Source organism: Fistularia commersonii, chromosome 22 (assembly GCF_037954325.1).
Source record: "Fistularia commersonii isolate RoL2024-O1a breed Wild chromosome 22, RoL_Fcom_v1.0, whole genome shotgun sequence".
Taxonomy (NCBI): Eukaryota; Metazoa; Chordata; class Actinopteri; order Syngnathiformes; family Fistulariidae; genus Fistularia; species Fistularia commersonii.
The window spans coordinates 4,360,034-4,382,141 of NC_141305.1; the positions used below are offsets into that span (position 1 = coordinate 4,360,034).

The 22,108-nt window shown below is 40.9% G+C and overlaps 1 long non-coding RNA gene across 2 annotated transcripts; it reads left to right on the forward strand.

Annotated features, from left to right (window-relative positions):
• The first annotated feature begins 5,101 nt into the window (after nt 1-5,101).
• On the forward strand, nt 5,102-18,800 carry LOC147221346 (uncharacterized). 2 transcript variants are annotated; one of them, XR_015107863.1, is made up of 5 exons: nt 5,102-5,454; nt 11,263-11,407; nt 14,683-14,796; nt 16,239-16,501; nt 17,178-18,800. It is a non-coding gene; the product is annotated as an uncharacterized LOC147221346 (long non-coding RNA). The 2 variants fall into 2 exon arrangements; XR_015107862.1 differs by lacking the exons at nt 5,102-5,454; nt 11,263-11,407 and having other exon boundaries at nt 14,297-14,796.
• Nucleotides 18,801-22,108: the final 3,308 nt, after the last annotated feature.

Sequence of the window (22,108 nt, forward strand, 5' to 3'; positions counted from 1 at the left end):
ATTTGTTTTTGTAATTGCATGACAGAGGATAAAGAACTTTTTCACAATATTCTAATTATCCGAGACAGTCCTGTATATGCTGCAATTTAAAGTAATATACAGACATACCAGCATTTACCCTCTCAATCACAAAGCATAGAGACATACAACTCTTGACCCTCTCATTCCCATAACATTAAAATAACTGTACTCACAAACATTCACCCTTTTATTCACACCTTTTACAGAGACATCCAACCATTCACCCTCTCTCTCAGGGACGCCATGTTTTCGGACTTTGCGAGGAACCCGTAGAACCCGGCCTCCGCATAGAAAGATTACTGGAATCGAACCAGGGACCTTCTTGCCGAGAATCAAAAGCATGAGATATGGTAGGAATCCGGTCGCCGTGCCCCGGCCATCGGAGAACACGCCCTACGGAACGGCGGAGTAACATGTTGCGCTAATGTTCTCTCTGCTCCAAACTCGTCCTCGCGGGCACAAACACGCTCCCGACAGGGGGGAGAGCGCTCGGCCAGACGGCGTTTCTTGATGTACCTCCGGGGCTCAGGGGAGCCGATGTCCAATTCTTTACACTTCCATGGCTCCAATTTTCACTCTCTAATGGAGTGAAACATGTTTCAGGACTAAGTAGAGAAAAAAAAAAAGGGAGCGAAGGTCTCCACTCCCCATAGTGTTGCAGGGCTGCAGTTAGAAAATGTTAAAAAAAAATTATATATATATGTAGAAATAAATGTAATAAGGAATGAATGTATTTCCGCTTGTTGATTTATAATGAATAAATTCTGTGAATAAATGAGGGTGTTCTGTGGAAGCCGTGCTCTGTTCACGCGCACCTTTACTATTTTCTCTCTTTTTATTATCCGCCAGTTTTCGTCCGAATCCGAAAAAGCCTGATGGCGGCCATCGATCACGTTTTACATGTTTCGGGGGAAAAAACAGGCCCAAAGGAGTCGGATCGTCAGGTTATTTTGGACCCCAAAAAAAAAAAAAAAAAAAAAAAATCCAACGGTGACTTTTTCCAACTCCTGTGAATATCAGTGATGTCGTCCTCGGGTTCGGTAAAGAAAGAAGGGGTGGCGGGTTTTGCGAGGCAGAGAGGCCTGGCGATGATGTTTATTGCTGGAGCGGTTCCAGCCCGGCCCATCTCATTAATCTGTTTCGTGATTAAAAACCACTCTCGGGCTGATATCATTAACCTGCCCACACAGCCATTCACTCTCAATGGAGCCTCACAAACTAGCGAGAAGAAAATGAGCTCCAGCCTTTTGTGTAATTTTTTAAATTCACTCAATTTATTCACAGCTGCTCCGACATAATCCCCTGGGGCGGCGGTGAATTTTCAATTTTTTTTTTTTGGGGGGGGGGCTTTTTTTCTTTGTATTCGGCACCCACAAAAAGGCAGATATATGTGAGATATAGGGGCCGGTCTATTTACTGGGTAGCCTGTGACGAAGGTAAGAGAGGACAATTGCCATCTATCAGCAATTATAGAGGACTCTGTAGCCTTTTCCCCACTGTCACCATTTATAATCCCCGCCTCCCTGTGTTATCTGATTGCGAGCGAAGTCACATGCCTCTCGGTGTGAGATTACAAACATCTGGCGGGTCATCTACCCTCAAGCTGTTATCGTAAAGCCCTGCGGCCGAGGGCTTCTGGACGGGAAGCCGTGAAATGCGGTGGCGGAATATCTCATGCGACGGAATCCCTAATGCAATGCCTGGTCGCTGCGATGCCATCCGGAGGGCCCTGCCGGCGTGGACATGTGATTAAAAGGCATAATCTGAGGCGTTGTATAGGATGATGCCCCACCCAGTGACGTGTAGGCCTATATGTAGACAGCAACTGAGTACATCTATTAATTCACAGATGTCAGATGGGTATTAGCTTATCTCTGCACAATGAATAAAATAAAATTAAATAAAATTAAATTAAATTAAATTAAATTAAATTGAATTTGTAGTTACTGCTAACAGTTAGACAATTCATATTTCATTATATTCCTATTCTTCCTCCTTTCTACTATTATCTATTACTGTTATGTTTTTTACTTGAAACTCTGGCACAACAATTTCCTTCGGGATTAATTAAGTTGTTCTCATCTCATCTCATCTCATCTTAAATTAAATTAAATTAAATACAACAAAATCAAATTAAATTGATAAGCACATTATTACTTAAATAAAAGGATATAAACATGAGATAAATGGGAGAATAAATAGATTAAAATAAATAAATAAGAATATAGAAATACATGCAAGCAATAAGTATGTAAATTAATTCATCCATAAATTAAAAGTCTAACCGAGCTCTTCGACCAAATAAGCAATTTAAACTGTAAAATAAAAACTATATATAGACAAATCAAGCTGTTGATCAAACCGGGGTCATTTTTCAAGTTTGAATTATCCTTTAAATGGCTAAATCGAACTTGACTGGCTCATGAGGGCATTGCACGATGCAGAAACCGGATTCATCCCGCTCATTGAAAAAGAAAAAGAAATCTTGATACGGTCAGAAAATAAAGCGCATACCGAACACGGGATGCAGAATTGTTCTAACAAAAGGCAGAGAATGCGGTAAAACAAATGCACTAGATAGCTAATGTCAAAGATTTAGATTTGGGGTTGGAGGTTCTGTATTGACAAGAACCCTGATTCATGCAGCAGAAGCAGGGTTGGAATTCAGGCTCTCCGGGAACATCAGTGAAATCCAACTACTAGCGCCGCGAGTGAAATTAAAAACAAAGAAAAGCGGGCCGTGAAGGATGGAGGCGAGAATTGGGGGGGGGGTAAAAAAAACACTTAAATTGTGATGAAAGGGATATGTTACATATTCTCTCTCTGAGTCGTGACCCATATACATCCGCGGCTATCTTTAGATCAAATAAAGGGCTTTTGAATCCCGTCCAGAAGCGTCTGACACACAGGGCTGGAGATCAAACCTCGCGTCACGCCCGAGCTAAAGTTCTGCCGGAGTGGGGCTGAGAATTTACATCCCCGGCTCCCGCGGCGAGATGTTCACATCTTGGTCCGATGGATCTGTCGAAATTGTGCTCCGGCTTCGTCCGGCCAACGGTATCCAGACTTCGGCGCATTTGCGTTTCTAATTCTTCGCCGTTTAAATCGGGGACGACAAGAAGTAATCGGATGTCTGTACGTTAGCCGTGGCCTCAAACGGCTCATCGCTCCTGCGGGTGTAAGATCCGCCGCCTTCCATTTCGGCTCCAGTTGACTACCTCAGAGGCTTTAAATGTTAAAGAATAGGGACGGATGTGTCGCGAATGTGATTTTCACACTTTTTGATGAAACGATGGAGTCGAAACAAAGGCGTTTTGCCGAGCCCCTGCCTTTCACAGCTTCACAGAGAGTCGTGAAATAGACTCTCTTCTTCGTCTTCTTTTACTTACGGCTGCTCCCTTCGGGGGGAGCGCCACAGCCAATCAATTGACTTCATCTCAAGAACATCTAACATGTGCTGCCACTCTGATGGACTCCTTTCTGATCCTCTCCTCCCTCCAAAAGACAGTCTCCTCATTGTCAGTCTTTTCCTCAGTGACTCCATACTTGAAAAAACTGCTGCCGTCACCTCCGTCCTAAACACCTTCAGGTAGAACTTTTACGTTTTTAGGCTTAAATGTGCTCAAGTTCCTAATGCCCACTCCTTGGTGCTTTATGCTGCCATGGTTGCTAAGCAATTCATCCACTAGAGGGCAGTTCGGAGCTCACCTCCAAGTTCTGCATACTGTTTTGAGCGACAAAAAGAGGCAGCAGTGAATTCTTCATTGTGGTTATACTCATGCCATGTTGCCTTCGTCATCTTCTCTGGTTCTTTCGCTGGTTGCACTTGAGCATACAACTTCTAGGGGTACTGAGATGTTCATCCACTAGAGGGCAGTTCGGAGTTCACCTCCAAGTTCTGCATTCTGTTTTGGATGACAAAAAGAGGTAGCAGTAAATTCTTCACTCTGGTTATACTCACGCCCTGTTGCCTTCTTCCTCTTCTGTGGCTCTTTCGCTGGTTGCACTTGAGCATACAACTTCTGGGGGTACAGAGATGTTCATCCACTAGAGGGCTGTTCGGAGTTCACCTCCCAGTTCTGCATTCTGTTTTGGACGGCAAAAAGAGGTAGCAGTGAATTTTTCACCCTGGTTATACTCACATTATGTTGTCTTCTTCTCTGGTTCTTTCGCTGGTTGCATTTGAGCATACAACTTTTGGGGGTACTGCTCAGTCTGTGGTATTTGGCTATGTACTGAATTCCGCAGGAAATGATCGCCTTTCTGCTGATTCAATGCTGGGAATAAATGAGCCTCACGGCTGAAGGCGGCGCAATGGCGCCACCCGCCGCGATATTAATAGCCCCCTTTCATTCCGGTAGACGTTCCGAGGTCGTGTTAAAGGCCCCCGATGAAGCTTGTGATATTTCCAGTTTCACTGTTCCGCCTCTCGCTGTCAGCGGCTGTCAGTGATGTTTGCCGGGTAAACGCAACATGACAGCCATTCTCTTTGTTTTAGCCCCCGACAAAGTATTTTGTCGCGTGTAGCACTCGAGCAGGACTCTCAGTATCCTGTCTGTCATGTACCAAGGCCGCGGCGTTTTGTAAGAAACATCTCCCAGTTTCTCTTGGTGCGAAATCCCGGCCGAGCCTCTCTCTCCAAAGTCCCCGCCATATGAGTTACGCTCCCGTCGCCGTCTGCATGTAATAGCACGGACCCGAATAGGGCTAATATATGCATGCCTCTGAAACAATCAGTCTTGTTTATCCAGGGCCCTTGAACCTCCCGGATCAGAAAGTTTCCGCAATGAATTCTGATTTGCTAAATCCCTGACCGATAAATTGCCTAAGCTCTGCACAAACATCAAAACAGGCTCGCTTCCTTCTTTTTTTTTGTCTGTGTGTGTGTATGCCACCAGCTGTTAGTTTCGGGTGAGAATAACAGGAAGAAATGGGGTTGATGACGGAGACAAGGATGATTCACGGTTTGTTTATTAATGTCTCTCTTCGTCTTGCCCCCCCCCCCCCCTGACTTTGCCTCCCTCCTCCTCCACCTTGTTTTTGCCTTTTTCCCTGTAAATGCTTTGTGTCTGCAGTGCGGTGCTCGCAAAGGGCCGGTGCGCAGAGTCCATCTGAAAGTAACCCAAGCTAAGGACTCGTTTATATCACAGGGCGGAGCCTTCTGTCCCTCCTCAGTGTCCATCCACTGTGTAATTCCATCATTTTTTTTAGGGTAGCGGAGCTAGCGGATGCATACCCAAATGTAGCAAAGGGAGCTGCTCGGTATGCTCGAGTAAAAGGAACAGAGAAGAAGAATAAGACAACATGGAGTCGACAAAGACAGTTGCCATCTACAGCCCTGCCTCTTTTGTGCTGGAACGCAGAACTCAGAAGTTGGAAGTGACTTCTGCACCACCCTCCGGTGGACATCCACAGAGGTCCTCAGCCATCCAGGTAAATCAACACAGAATCTTGTCACGGTAACTGAAGTCGATTTCTTCTCTCCCTCGAGAGGCTTCATCAGTTCTATCCGTTTTTTTTTTTTACGGTATGTCCTTGTAACTGTTGGGGTTTGCCAAGAAAGTCCAAGAAGAGATCAACTTGTCATGAAGAAACTCGGTTGAATGGGTTTGTTGTGTAAAATTGGGCGTCCTTTGGCGGAACAAAGATATCCGTCTATCCTAGCTGATGTATTGCTTAATAGCTACGGTGACTTAAAGCAGGAAGTACATAGGTATCAGAATCAGAACTGGGAAAACTTTATTTGTCCCCGAGGCACGTTTGTAAGGGGCGCACCTGTTTTACCCTCGTGCCATGAACGCGAATGAGTTTGTACGGGTCCGATGACAGGAGGTGCCTTATTTGCGCAATTCGCACACCTGGTTGATTTGCCGCTAAAACATCACTTAAAGTCCCGGAGAGGATGCTAATGGCGTTATTTAATTTGCAAACCGACTAAACGGCACTTTCAGACGAAGTGGAAACTCCGGTCCGGGCCGAGTCGGGAGGTATTTACGGCCCATTTGAGCCGCACGTTGATAAGATATGTGGAGAAAACCATTATTGAGGCCGTAGAATTCCAGACTATTAGGTTTATGTAACAGCTGGTTAGATTTGTGCCGTCTCACCAACGCCACTGCATACACACACACATGCATACATGTGCATGTGCAATGGGTAGTGGGATTGACCTCATCATGGACTCCCCTGGCCCTTATTGGGTTGTTGAGCTTGTCCCATTTATAAGCCATGCCGTGATTCTTTCCCATTTTCCTTTGTCATAAAGTATTTTATTTTCTGTATTTCTTGCGTATTCTCGGTAATATAACCCTCTCGGGCGCCGCGCTTGTCCAATTTTGATCTCAAAATTACTGATCTCAAACAGGGTAGTTTTTCACTTGAATTCTTTAGCCAATATGAAGAAGAAAAAAAAAAATGAAAGGAAAAATAGAAGCTTAGTTTTCTGGAGATGTACGAGCAGAGCGTAATAACTTTGTGCTCAATGTGATTTTGGTGATCCCTCGTCAATTCGCTGATAATGGCTGCTGAGATGAATGAGATTCTCTGAATTCTATTCTTCTGGGGTCCCCCTAGGATCAATGCTTGGGCCATTCATGTTTGCAAAATTTCTCCCAAAAAAAAATGTGAAAATGACAGAATTACAGGCCTAATTTAACCCATTTTACCCATACGCACACACACACACACACACACACACACACACACACACACATAGAGTAGAATGTATACATGTATATGTATTCTTTTATATATACATCATGTATTTACTGTATATTCAGCCTGTATTTCTGAAACATGTCAAACTAGTACATTGATTTAAAAAACCTGCTGCTGTTCCAAATGCTGTGATTCAATAATCAATACCATTGAGTATCAGGGCCATCAACACGTTATATATTAAATTAAGTATGTGTCTATCCATCTCTCTCTCTCTCTCTCTCGCTCTCTCTCTCTATATATATATATATGTATATAGATAGATAGATAGATAGATAGATAGATAGATAGATAGATAGATAGATAGATAGATAGATAGATAGATAGATAGATAGATAGATAGATATTTTAACTTCAATTTATAATCAATAAGTTATCCAAACACTCCTTGGTCATAAAAAAAAAAAAAAAAACATCAATTTCAATTTCAATTTCTGCATGGGATGATAAATGATATGTTATGAATTATATACACTGTAATATAATTTACATTTTATTTTTTTCCCGAGACCAATTTAATTTAATTTAATTTAATTTAATTTAATTTAATTTAATTTAATTTAATTTAATTTAATTTTGATTTTTAATTTGAGTTTTTTTATTTAATATTACAGTTTTTCTCATTCATCCATACAGTGCACTGTATATACACTGTACCAAACATAGCCTCCGTCAGGTTCCATGTTCCAGCAAAGTCCATCCATGTATTTCTGCTAATAATCTAGTTGGGGAGCAAAACGTTTAGAATTAATAGCATCAGGGGGACCTGGCACTCTTGGGACGAGTTCTTCTGCGGGGGGCGTTGGGGGTCATTTCAGTTCGCCAAGCTCTATCTGGCACTTACGCTAGATTAGAAGACCCTCCCCCCCCGTTTCTGCCCTGCAGACGTGGATGCCACCCAGATTGGCGGACGTGGCATTTCAGATTAGCTCCGCTTTCCCGACGGTCTGCCGGCGCATAAATGTCAAAGAAAGGCCTCGGAGTGAGACGGAAACTTCCTGATCTCGGGGCATCTAAACTGGCTGGAGGCCTCGGGGTGCAGGGGGCGGGGGGGGCGATGTTTGCCAGGTCCCGCCAATGCAGCGCCGAGAGGATTCTCTCGGTGTGCGTACGCTTTTAAAACACAGAAAAAAATACGGATGATGCACCGCTAACAATGAAAAACATCCAGCAGCATTGTGTTACTCTACATTCTAGACGCGAGCTGAGCTCACATCTGACAGAACTTGACTTTTTCGGCATGACTACCTCAAGCAACGCCGCAATTTCGTGTTTTTTTTTTTTTTTTTTTTTTTTTTTTATGGCTGAGGAATTCACCAGCCGCGGAAGGTCGTCCGAGAGGCGTCGGCCCCACAAGCCCTTCTCGGAATAGAACACATTAAAGAGGGATGAGCATCCACTCGGGGATGAGATTCTCTGTTTTCGCGCTGTCGGCTGAAATATCGCCATATGCCAGCGCGACCGGGATTCGGTCACCATCTCACGCAGAAGTGACAACATAAGTCTTGAGGTGGCGGGGACTATTTATATCCCCATTTGCATATTAAGCACTTTGCGTGCAATATGATTAAGCCTTTTGGTTTTAATCTAAAGGTTTGTTGGGTGATGTTTTGACAGTGACGAATAGAGCGGCGTGTAGAGCGATACACAGAAGCCGGTTATTTGCATTGAATGGACGATTTATTGGTGTCCTCTGGAACCGCTCGGCCCCATTATTCATGACGTTTGCCCCCCCCGACGGTGAACGGCGTCGCGGCGCCCCGGGGTGACCGCTCTCCCCGGGAGCCCTTCTACTCCCACTTTGCATGTAAATATCCTGCGCTTCCGTCGGCTGTTTACACCCTTTTTTACGGGGTGTCAGCAAACACCTCGTTCAGCAGCACCAGTGTTTTACACACACAAGTACCTATGGTTCCTTTTTTTTTATTTTTTATGGTATACTGCAAAATCATTCATTCAATTGTTATCTATTATCTATTAATTATTATCGAATATCTATAAAAAAAAAAATCATATAATTATAATCTTCTATTATATTATATATATACATATTATATATATTATAATATATATATTATTATATACATATTTTTGATCTTATATTATCTTATATATTTACCATTTTCTAATTGTCTTCTAATTGTCTCTCTATTTATATTCATATTTATTGACACTATAAATGTTATGCTGCTTGGACAAAAGAATTTCCTCTATGGGGATCAATAAAGTTTATCTTATCTTATCTTATCTTATCTTATCTTATCTTATCTTATCTTATCTTATCTTATCTTATCTTATCTTATCTTATCTTATCTGAAGCGCTACACACTGTGTCACCAATGGAAAACTACTATCATTATAATTATTATTATTACTATTAGTAGTAGTAACAATAACAATCACAATAACACACACACACACACAAACACACAGAAACTGTACATATATATATATATATATTTTTTTTTTGCTTCTGCCACTTTAAAAACCAATGCACCTAAACTTTTTTGGCTGTCCCAATAACTGTACTACATTGTTGTGACCTGCTGCTTAAAAAAACCTGATTTCAATCCTCTGTTTGAGTGACACATATGGCAGAATTGACAACAAAGAATTGACTTTGACTGAAAAAAACAAAAACAAAAGTGCAATGCAAGTATAAAAGTAGCACCAATATTTTTCACACTCTTACAAACACTTTCCTTTTCTCTTAAACGTGCAGCAATTGCATAATGATGTGAAACAGACGAGGCGAGATGCTGAATGTATGCTTGGTGCAGGAGATGCAGACGATGATGCTGCAGCCAATCAGAGCCCAGGATACAGAATACCAAGCTCTGGTTGGTCGCCATCTGAGAAATACATATATATTGTAAATAAATGTAAATATATACTTATTTACTTATATACTTAGATACTTAAATATACACTTATACACAATTATATACAATATACACTTATATACAATTATACACCTATCTACAATTATACACTTATATGCAATATATTCATACATTTTTACCACAAAAACCTATGTTATAGCTAAAAAAATGTTTAATTTTAAATCGTATCTCGGTTTGAAAATCTTTACTTTTTATTTTTACAATTTATTTGTAATTAAATGATAAAGAGCAATAATAATGATAATAATTTTATAATTAATAACAATAAAAAATAGAGTTTTTTTTTTTTTTTAAATTGGAGATTTATTTTTCTATTGCCATACCACAGATTTTTGCTATTTTATTTTACAGATCAAAAATCCAAGATACAGCAAATGACTACTGTATTATTAGATTTTTGGATTGTATCTATTATCTAGTTTTGATCTGTTTAAAATATATATCTATATATGTATATATATTTTCTTCTTTTACAATTTCCCCAAAAATTGGTGAATTTTCCCTTGACATCTAGTTTTAATTTTCCAGTCAGGCTTGATGTGATATTGTCTGGGTATCACACCTGATCCCAATTTGTAATCGGCGCCAGCTGCAGCAGATGCCGCAAATCAAGATCCCTATAAAGGGCAGCGGCACGCTCTGCCTGGCGCTGGGGGAGTGTGGCTCTCCGACCACTGTGGATCCCCGCCACGACCGGACCCAGTCGGCCGGTGTAACCTCTGATCCAGTCTGCCACCCGTCCTGGTGAGACCCAGCCCCGTGCACCTCTGTCTTGGGGCCATGGGCTTACCAACGACACCCTACCTGCCGTTCCAATGCAATAAAGCGCTTTCGATCCAGATCCCTGCTCTGAGGTGTGGTTCCCTGCCCGAGTCCACCCCCCGTGGCACGTGACAGTATTTATCTAGTTTTGATCTGTTTAAAATTTTTTTTTTTTCTTTTACAATTTTCCCTTTATCTAGTTTTAAAAATTGAATTTTCCAGTCAGGCTTGATGTGAAATTTAGATAAGATGACATAAACTTGATTGATCCACATAGGGGAAACTTCTTTGTAAAAGATATTGACACAATTTATCATAAATAATGTGTCAGCAGTAACAATTACTTGCCATCTGCAGGTTTGCGCTTGTGAATCCTCAGAGTAAAGCAGGGAAAAGACGTCAGGAAAGACCTTTCTTCCTTTCGCTAAATCATGTAAAATGTTCGGTTCCAAATTCAGCAGAATGTGTGATTTGCACGTCTCACGAAAGATGGCGTGGATTATTTTCAGATTTATTTAAGCCCTTACCTAAGTGTTGCACCAGCTCAGGGACCATCTTGCTCACCGTGCTTGCTTTTTGGCCCCTTTTTATTAAATAACAGATCTGGAGGTGCCACCGGTGAACTGCACCTCCCTCACTCTTTCTCTGGTTGCATGCTAAAGTGAGAAATTGAATGTTTTATACCAAATGTAGGGTTTTGGCATGTGGAACCGATAGGAGGCCATTAGAAACCCGTCTTTTCACAGGGATGTAAATTGCGCTTCCTTTAACAATAAACAGATTCCATTGGGTATTCCATGCATTCAATATTTCAATATATAAAACAGACTCTTTGTTCCCTTTTGATCCGTTTCCAAAGCCTGTCCGAAGAACAACAACAACCGGAGATCTCCTGGGGGGGCTCCGGCTGCAGAAGTTTGATTGACAGCCGTCAATCACGATGGCCCTGGGGCAAACAACAGCCTGCTGGAGGCGAGGAGGGTGGGATACCAACATATGGGCAGGTATCAAGATGCATTCTAGAAATATGTATTTCCTGTGTGTGTGTGTGTGTGTGTGAGTGCATGTCTTTAAATCGCTATTTTAAGAAATGTCTGTATTGTTAACCTGCAGTATTGTTATATTGAGGCTGCACAGCTGACAACAGGGTTAATGCGAACTTTCATTTTTAAAATAGAAGCCAACCGATGTTTATGTGTGTGTTAACATCTCACAAGAATCTCCCACCCCCACCGCTAAATTTGGTTACTGTAATTTCCGGACAATTGAGCGCACCTGAATATAAGCTGCATCGGATGTAAATAAATAAATGTGTACATATATAGGCCGCACTTGTCTATAAGCCGCAGATATCCATGTTGTAACATGAGATATTTACACAGAAAGATACTGCACTTTTATTTAATTATCCACTGGTAACTTCACAAATATGCACTGGAATTTTTTTTTTCCCCAAAAAAGTGCCGGTAACAGTTGATAAAAAAGATTGATAATGAATAACACAAGCAAAAGATTAAATATTGACACAGAAAGATGTTACACAGTACCTTTATTTTTAAACTTTTATTTCATTATCTACTAGTAACATCCACAAATATGCACTGGATTTTTTTTTTTTTTCCCCCAAACAGTGCCAGTAACAGTTGATAAAGAAGATGGATAATGAATAACACAAGGAAAAGTCCAGCCATTTTCTATCCCTGCTTTGTCCTACTGCGGCTGATCACTATCTTGATCTTTCATCTCCGCATTAAAATAATTAAAGTTGCCTTTTTTGGTGTCGGAACTAAACGGCTTGAGATTTTTACTGTAATTTCATTGGTCCGACGTGACGAGGCTAAATGTTTTGGTGGCGTGAAGCCCAAAAAATCCATAAATTAGCCGCATCATTGTTGAAGTTCAAAGTGCGTGAAAAACATTGCAGCTTATAATGCGGAGAATATGGTCAATTTCTGCAAATAATGGCTTTTTACACCCGGCTGGCAGGATGCTCAACTCCCGCCCCACCAGTGAAGTGGAGTCAGGAGAGGCAGGAGAAGCCTTGCCTCACTTGCCGATCTCGGAAAGAAAATAATATGGTTCTATTTATCAATGATTTGCGCTCTAAAGGTATTTTTCATTGAACTTTTGTTTTTATTTATTTTTTTATCCAAATCGCTGAATTTTCACATTTGCCGTTCAAATACTGAGAAGAGAGACGTACGGAGGCTGTGGACCAGTGAGCCTCAATGACGGCTGACTGCTGGCATGCTCTGAATTAAGACTGTATTACTGTCTTGATTAGAATGTTTCAACCCTTTTGCTATTTGAACTACATTTCCATGTGCAGTGTTTTTTTTGTCAACAACTATATGTTTGTAACTAGTTTCTCGTGCTGAGCGAAGCTGCAAAGAGCCACTAAGTGAGGCCCGCAGTTCTGCTGCCTCTGCAGTAGGGCGCGCTCGTGATTCCAGGGATCCTCCTTGTGACTCCTCTGCTTATTTGGTGAATAAGTCACTTCGCAAGGTTCACCTTTTTTGTAAATCTGATTGTGATGCAGTCAGTGCCTCACCAGCCATGAACTTCACCGCACGTGACTACATCTCACGATCCCATCCCATCCATATTTAACTCCCCCCCCCACTCCCGACTGGATTCTGACAATATATCGCAATATCACCACTATTTTTCTGCTACTTTGCACCGTCACTGAAAAATAAACAAACATCATGCTGCTTTTGTGGCAAAAACCCATTATGGAATCACTCACTGACCTTTGTACAAAAAAGGTCTGCTGCTACTCTCTCATGTCTTTTTATCACCTTATCAGCAGTTTATATCTGCGTGCACGTCATACTTTAATGTTTACTGTTTAATGTAATAGTGCACTTTACTACTTCACTGTTAATTTATACTCCGTTATTATCAGAATCTGAATTGCTTTTTGTTGAAAGCAGCTCGCAGAATTAAAAGGACAAGAATCAAAATAGAATTCATAGAATGATAGAATAAATAGCGAGTTAAACGTATAAAGTTAAAGTTAGATTAAAGGTATGTAAAGATATATGTAATGTGTGTATTTACAAGTACATGTATATGCTTACCCACGATCCCCTTTTGTGTTTGTATAAAATACTTGGTTGAATTTTATCTTATTTTTATGTGTGTGCAAATTGAAGTTCTTAATATTCGGATAATTCGAACAGGGTATTTTTGCAGCCTGGGTGATCCCGTTAAACTAATTAACCATCAATTTGTCAACATATTCATCATTTCAGTGAGGCTGGAACGTGTTTTTCCTAAATCAGATGTGCTATTATATTCAAACTGTCGCATTACTTGCCCTATTTCCTATTTTTCCCTCTCCAAAAATCCAAAAGTGTGTGATATGTTAATTAGTCATTTGAAATCCCAGTTGAGTTAAAAATATGGCACCTCGTCTGACCTTCAGAAAAACTAGCATGGCAGTGAAAATTAATTTATGTGGTGTTTATGTAACCTATACATAATGACCTGAAAATGAAATAAAATAAAATAAAATAAAATAAAATAAATTAAATTAAATTGATTTAATTTAATTTAAAGTCATGTTCCACATAGCATTTGCTGGCTTTGCATGTTCTCTGAGAAAAGCATGAAAATGTAATATTAATTTATATTGTGTTAATATTTATTTATTTATTCATTTTCATGCCCTTTTGGAAATTCGGGCAGAAATTTTTCCCTTTTTTTTCGTGTTATTTTTTGCTGTTTTTATTTTGTAACATGTCTCACTTCCTTCCTTCCTGTTCATGCGCGCATGGTTGTCCTCATCAGTCAGTCCACCCCTCACAAACATCGGGCTTTTTGCAAGAAACGCGGACGCCTTTCAATTATTTCCTGTGACTGTCACGGTGAGCCCTGTGTACCGGTGTGGTAATTACACTTCGATAAAATCACCATTAGACACGAGGTCATGACACCTCGGTTCGATGCTCCGTCCCCCCCGCCAACTCATTTCACCTTTGCTGCCGGAGAGAAGCGTCATCGTCTTGTGATTTTCCAGGACCGACCCGATTTGTTGTATTTTCGACGCGTCGCCCGAGGCGGTTGGAGGCCGGCGGGGAGCGCGTCGTGACAATTTCCGGGGACAAAAAAAGAAAAAAAAGGTCACGGCTCTAATGAGGAGCTTCGGCCCACTCCCTGGCCGTGGAGGCTACGGGAGAATACCTCACTGCATTTCGACATTCTGGATGAGGTGCCTTTAGGACACCAACGCTCGGGGGTGATTTCCTCCTGTGGGTTGACCCTCTTCCTCCAGAACCAACCTCAGGAAGGAGGAACCAGATGGAGGACCGGCGGCTCCAAAGGAGTTAATGGGCTCCAACCTACATCAGGGACATATTCCATCAGCCTTTACAGAAGCTGCTGCTGAGTGAGTGCCATCATTTTAAATGATATATATGAAAAAAAAAAAAAACAACATATATATATATATATATATATAAATAGAAATTAAATTAAAAAAAATAAAAAAATAAATATAAATCTAAATGGTAACAGAAATAATAATAATAGTAATGGTGATGATTTTGATGAAAATACATTATTGTTATCATTATCGCTATATATTATTATTGTTCTTGTAAATAATAATAATAATTGATTAATAATTTGTATGTATGAGGTTCAATCCCCGGCATCTCAAATGATTGCATTCTATTTGTATTCTAATAATTATGATCATTATATATAAATCCTTTTTAATAGTATTACATTAATAATAATTGCAATTAGTATTATATTCGTCATGAATCTATCTTTCGATAGAAATCAACTATATAATAATAATAATTATTATTATTGTTATTATTATCATTATCATTGTTATTATTTTATTGTCATAAGACTGAGAAGAATCATATTATTTTATAAAAACTGTTAGGATAATAATAATAATAATAGTATTACTATATAATACTGTATTATTATAAAATGCAATTAGTATGATATAGTATTACAATATATATATATATATATATATATATATAATAAAATGATAACAATAATTGTTATTTTTTATAATTATTATTACCATTACTATTATTAATATTATCATCATCATTATTGATAATAATATTATTAATATTGTTATTATTATTGTCATTGTTGTGTTGTATTTATCATGTTTTCTTTTAATCAGTATTGTATTATAATTATAATTATTATTTTATGTTTTTTTGTTATTATAATTTAGTTGATTTAGCCTTTCACTGATCGCCACAGACACAGCCTCAGGTCTGCCGCTCTACTGGAGACGGAAAACCCTACGGGAAATAAAACGGCAGACTGTTATAATAGAAGGAGACTTTAATAGACTGGAATTTAAAAGGTTTATGCCACTAAGTGGAAAGATAAAATGAATTTATGAATTCAAAGAAATTAAAGGTGATTTGTCACAGTGGGAAAGAGACATTAAGGAAATTAAAACGTATATAAAAAAACTCAAGTCAACGTCTTTCGAAGAGTGTGACTTTATAACGACAATATTTTACCGTCCTGAGATTTTATTTTCCACGCATAGTCGAGTTACTGAGTACTATTGAAACATACATTTATGACAAATATTATTCAACTGTTTCTGTGATAAAGATGCAGCTTTTCAGTGAAAATGAGATGAAAGCTGGTTTACACAGTTTATCTTTTTTTATGAAAAACATTCAAGTTTTACTTTGTCAGCTCAATGTCGGATGATAAGCGAATAGCTGTGTGTTAAAAACCGTGCCTCTCTTAGCGCTAACAACAACAACAATAGCAACATTTAACATGTTATTCATTGGGTTTTGATGTAATTTATGTGATATTTGGTCACTGAAGGTGAGATTCAGCCAATTGGGGTTTGGAAGCGCGTCGGAGGAAGACGCAGTACTGCTCATCACCACAAGGGGGCGACGCCGAGTCCTGGGAATACGGGCCGCTACTTCCTGAAACTGCAATTCCCAGGACTGAAGGTCCCCTACGGCCTTCGCCGATCGCAAAATTAGACCCCGTCTTTGACTATCCCTTCTCCGCATCCCTCGACGACCCATCTGTCATCGCCATCGGGAGTCCGAACCCGACATCGGACCGCCGCTGCTCAGGTGAGCCTCGGATCATCGGCGTAAAAGGTGAGCATCGTTAACGGCGAAGGAGGCCGGCGCCCGGGTCGGGGCGCATAAACACTGTCAGCTCATTACCGGGGCTTCGGGGTCGGCGGCCGAGCCTCTCCCAGGATGGACGGCGGTTGCCACGGCGCCGGAGGGGTAACGACCTTGCCCTTCTGCTCGCGGGCGGAGCTGTCAGGAGGCACCGGTTCCATTACTCGCCAAATCCTTTAACAAAGGCTCCGACTTGTTGAATGAAATCGATTTGTTTGGGGGGGCCGGGGTCGGCGTTGGCGTTTCGATCCAGACCCGTCGCACATCGAAGAGGGTCAGATTCCACAGAATCACAGATTCATCGTCGGGAGGGGGGGGGGCTCATCAATTTCACCTAATCCAAATCACTCCTTCGCCAAGTTGCTTATTAACCGCATTAAATAAAAACCCGCCGCCGCCCCCGACCCCACCTAAAAAAGAGAAAATCTCCTTAATTGCGAACCGGATAAGCGGCTTACCTCATTTGCTGCTTCGACCCGACGGAAGACTTCGTTTTCTTTTTTTTTTTTTTTTTTTTAATTTACCGCCCGGCTAATGAAGTTGTTTACACCGTCACCATAACAATGCCAAGACAGGTTCATGTTGTGTAGTTCATCTCAATTTGGCGTTTGTGTTTCAGGAGAAGGGCGAGAGAAGAGGACGTAAGGGAAGGGGGTTTGAGAGCGGCCATGTTTGAGATGAGGAGGACGCAGTCCGTCTGATGTTCGACGTTTTTGGAGATGGTTTGGACGTGAAGATCTAGGTGGGAGATGGAGAGGAGTGGTGTGTTTCTTTAGCGGCAGACGTTGTGACAGCTGCAAAAGAAGGCCGGCTGTTATAAATAACAGAACCGTCGTCTTTGTTGTCTGCGGAGCGACGGGACGGGAAGCGCTTATCAAATGTACCTGCGCCCCGTAAAGTAGTCCGCGGATTGCGTCGTCATTGATGTGGTCGATGTTATTCTCCCGAGGCTCCGTCCGAGACGAAATGGAGCTAATGTAGCGCTAATATCATCAAAACACAGATTTGTAAAAAAAAAAAAACAGACGGGACGACCCGCAGGGATGAAGGTTTCCCCGTCATATAAACAAGCACTAACCTCAGGTTTGGTCTGCAAAGCTAATCAGCTCCCCACTGCTGGATCTGAGTGTGTGTGTGTGTGAGTGTGTGTGTGTGAGTGTGAGTGTGTCAGACCCTCTTGTTGCCAACCACACTTTGGGTTTTGGCAGTCGGCCACACATACATTTACATGGTGGCCTTGCTCAGCTTTAAGAAAGGCACATCACTGGATGTGTGTGTGTGTGTGTGTGTGTGTGTGTGTGTGTGTGTAAATCATGCTTCTCACGCAGGTTTTGTTTGTGTCGTTTTTCTTTTCCCTTAAAATAAACATCAATGTGGGAGTTCAAGCGTCCGACAGCAGCAAAACTGCCTCCGTCTGCTTTTTATTTTTTTTTTTCCCGCCACATCAAGGTTTCGCCAAAAAACCAATGCGCCGAGGAGAAGAAATGATTGGATGATGAGAGTGTTCAGACATTTAGACTTTGGCGTTTTTTTTTTGTTTTTTTTTTGCTGGCTCAATTATCGAATCAAAATCAAAATCCAAAGCGTTTTAGAAATAAACACAAAAACATTGGGATTCTCTGCTCGGAGGAGCCGCGTGTCTGATGAGCTGCCGTTTGAATTCTTCTTCCGAGAGGTTTGTTGCGGTAAAGTTTCACAGAAAAAAAAAAAATTGAAATTGTTGTTTTTTTTTCAGAGAAAATATTGGCGAGCGCAAGCTTTATTGATCAGTCCAGAATGGATCCCATCCTTTATCCCAGCGGTTTATCAACAACAAATTTTCCCCTTTTCTAATTTTTATTTATTTTTTTTTTTCAGCAGCTCTCCTGCTCACACCACCATTTATTCCTATGAGTTAATTTCTAAATTATAAATTACGAATAATAAAAATATCCATTTATAATAATATTATAATCATCAATATAATATATCATTTAATTATTAAAATTAAAATTGAAATTGAAATTAAAATCAGAATTAAAATTAAAATCAGAATTAAAATTAAAATTAAAATTAAAATTAAAATTGAAATTGAAATTAAAATCAAAATTAAAATTAAGATTAAAATTAGAATTAAAATTAAAACTAAAGCTTAAATCAAAATTAAAATCAGAATTGATATTAAAATCAAAATCAAAATTAAGATTAAAATTAAGATTAATGCACTTGCAGAAATGTGGTATAAATTCCCCTCCCCGTGCCCTCCTGAGGCGCTCCTCCTGCATGTGGACGGCAGTGTAATTCACAATCCCTTCACGACGTCTCGCTGAAAGAAAAACTGTCACACGTCTGCCGTAATCTGATAAATAATAGCTTTTTTTTTCCATATACATCACGTGGACGTCTCTGACTTCGTCTCCGGATCGCCTGCCGAGAGACGATGAAGACGCACGACGTAGGCCGTCGAGACGGAGATGTCTGCGGATACTTTGCCAAAATTAATTATTGATGGGAAATCACAGCGAGGAAAAGCCATAACCGTAAAGCTGACACCTGAAACCGACGACGCCCCGAATCCATCCGACACGGGCGGCGTCACGGGGACGCCGTTCTGATTAGGGAATGATCGGCGCCGCGGCGAGGGACCGTTCACGCGCCACAGATCATTAGCCGACTCTCCCCCGAGTGCATTTACGTGCCGAGGCTCGTCTCCGGCTCCATCGCTCTTTTTCCCTGGATCACCTCTCCGGGATGGGACGGGAAATACAACCATGTCTCTATTTGCGGCCCAGTGATCACCTCCAGCACCCGGGATTGACGGTGCAGACGGCAGCGAGGGGATATTAGATATCTGGACCCCCTCATCCTCTGCACAATGCTCTTGCAGCCGAAAACCGTTGCGCTTTTGCTGAAAGATTGATATAATTCCATGATATCAAATTGTTCAACACTACAAGCTTCCCTTTGGTTGCAGACTCAACTGTCCTGCCTGAAAAAACCCAGAGGGGAAGGGACACCTTTTTTCAACTGCGAACAATACTACTTATGGTAAATTATGATAAATATTATAATAATATAGATACATTTATATTATTATGATACATCAATTCTTATCAATTCATCCATTGATGGATGGTTTTATGTTTCTATAAAACATGTCGATGAGCTGTTGAATGGTTGAGGTTTACGGTTGGTGAGGCACCGACGTCATCATAGTCAGACTTACAAACCCTACAGAGTGGCTTATTCATCATTTTATCGGCAGCAGTTGAGGTGTTTTGTTTTAAATATCATATCAGCATTCTTTATGTATACAAACTGTAGCATAAAAAAAAAGCAAATAAAAAAAACGTTATTATCTCTTACCTTTACTTATAAATGAAGTCCATGCGTCGCTCCTTCTGAAGAAAAGCATTGATAACTTGATTGTAGAAAGTCTCTGTCTCAATGGAAATCGCTTCTAGTGAAGGCAGTCGTCCTCGATCGGTCCTGTTCCGACTGTATGTTTTGAGTCTTTTCAGTGCTGAGAATGAGCGCTCCGCCAATGCTGTCGTAGCTGGAACGGTGACCACTGGCCGGGGCAACTTTGTCGCCTCTAGAACAGCTTGAATGAGATCCTTCTGGGCTAAAAAGTTGAGAAGCTGCCCAGGAGATTTACATTCATCCCTCACCGTTTGCGAGCTATACAGCCTGATGAGATCGTCAAAAAAATAGTTGGATGGCTGCACTTGACTTGCTAACTGTTTACTGTAGCTTGCTATTGCTAATTCTATTTTTGTGTAGCCGAGTGGTAAGAAGGATTCCTGGGATCAGCGGTGCCCCCTACCATGAGGCACCGTCACTGCGTGCCTCACTTCATGTCTCTTCGCAGTCGTTTTATGATTATGAGAAACACGTTACAGTCGTTGACGAAAACATGAGACACATCAGCTAAAGTATGGAAATGTAGGTCATATATTATAAGTGTTTTTTTTTTTTAATAGTGACATCCACAGAGACAGCAATACGGTCTCAGTGGATAGCATGCTAGCACAGTTAGCAGAATCATTGTGCAATCCATTGTGGGCTCAGCTGGTAAATGTGAATTTTTTTTTAACAATTTTGGAAAAAAATAACAAAAAATTGTAAAGTTACGTCGAAAATAATTTTATAGTACAAATCACTGAATAAATATAACCATTTAATTTATTTTTTTCATTTTGCATTTTTTCTTTTCATGAGTACAGGTGAGGCCCGGCCTCCCCCTGCCTCTACTGACTGCACGTCACTGTTTGCATGTAATATGTGGCCTGATGAGGAACCCCACCTCTCGTCCAATGACGGCTGTGATAGGCTCAAGCACCGTCATGCCCCCGAGTGCGGCATGCATCATGCACAGCTGTTTCGTCAAAAACATGAGTTTATTTTTAATTTCATTTTATTTTTATTTTTGGGACCCACCCCCCCACCAGCTCTCAGAAGAAGGGGGTCGGCTCGCGCTCCGAGGCGCAAAAGCAGCTGCCGTGCTTGAGAGGGAGCGGCGACACGTGGCGAACGACAAACCCTCGAATGCTAATTTCTCCCGCGCCCCGATCAACCGGCAGCCTCTACCAGTTGCTCGGCCGATATAGTGTCAAATTTGAATCACTAATCGTGCCTTTGGGAAAAGGACGGTGTCCCAGATTCGGAGGGACCTCTAGCTGACAGATCAATTTGACATTATATTAGAGGGGAGCCTCGCCGGTTTGGGAAGCAGCCTAACCCAATTTTCCGAGGATGGAGGAAAGCAATACAATGGGATATTATATAACGTTACTGTCCTGCAAAAAAAAAAAAAAAAATGGAAAATAGTGTTTGATCCCCCCCCGGCGCTCCATTAAAACATCAAAACACACTTGCAGAACTGTCACCCTTCCTCCAATCGTGCATTTCGCCAAATCCATGCAAATATAATTGGGAGGCGACAGGGGTCTCAATTCTAGAGTGCTCTCACGGAGCAGAAATGGCAAACAAAAATTGCAAACAAAAACAAATAACCCCTGGACACCCGATGCTTTGGCCCGGTGAGACCGACCAAAGGTTTGGGGTCATCGGTTAACAATAGATTCGATTGGATTTGATAAGTTTAGATTTGATTCAACTTTATTGTAATTACACTGTACAAGCAGTGGGCAAGAAAATACGTTTAGCATTAAAAAAAAATGTAAAAAAAAAAAGAAAATTTCAACAAAAAAAAAAGCATTTTGGAAATTGGGGATATTGAGTTGTTTTGCTTTTTCATAAGTGGTGATCTTGTACCGCTCCTCCTAGACTTCTTTCTTTGGCCCCTGTTTGCACCACTTTTTCATCCAAAAACGCAGAATTACGTTTGTGGACCCTTAAAATTTAACTACATGGAAACGGGTTTGAGTGGAAAAGGTTTGGAAACCCTTCTATCAGCATGTGGTTGGGCAAAATTCAACATTTTGAAAACAAGCTTGCATACTAAGGTTGTGTCGGCCGTAACAACAATTGGCAACTTAAGAATACTCCCGAGTAAGAGGTTGCATCCTCACAGAGCTCATTTGCATTTCTCAATTCCGCTTGTTGAAA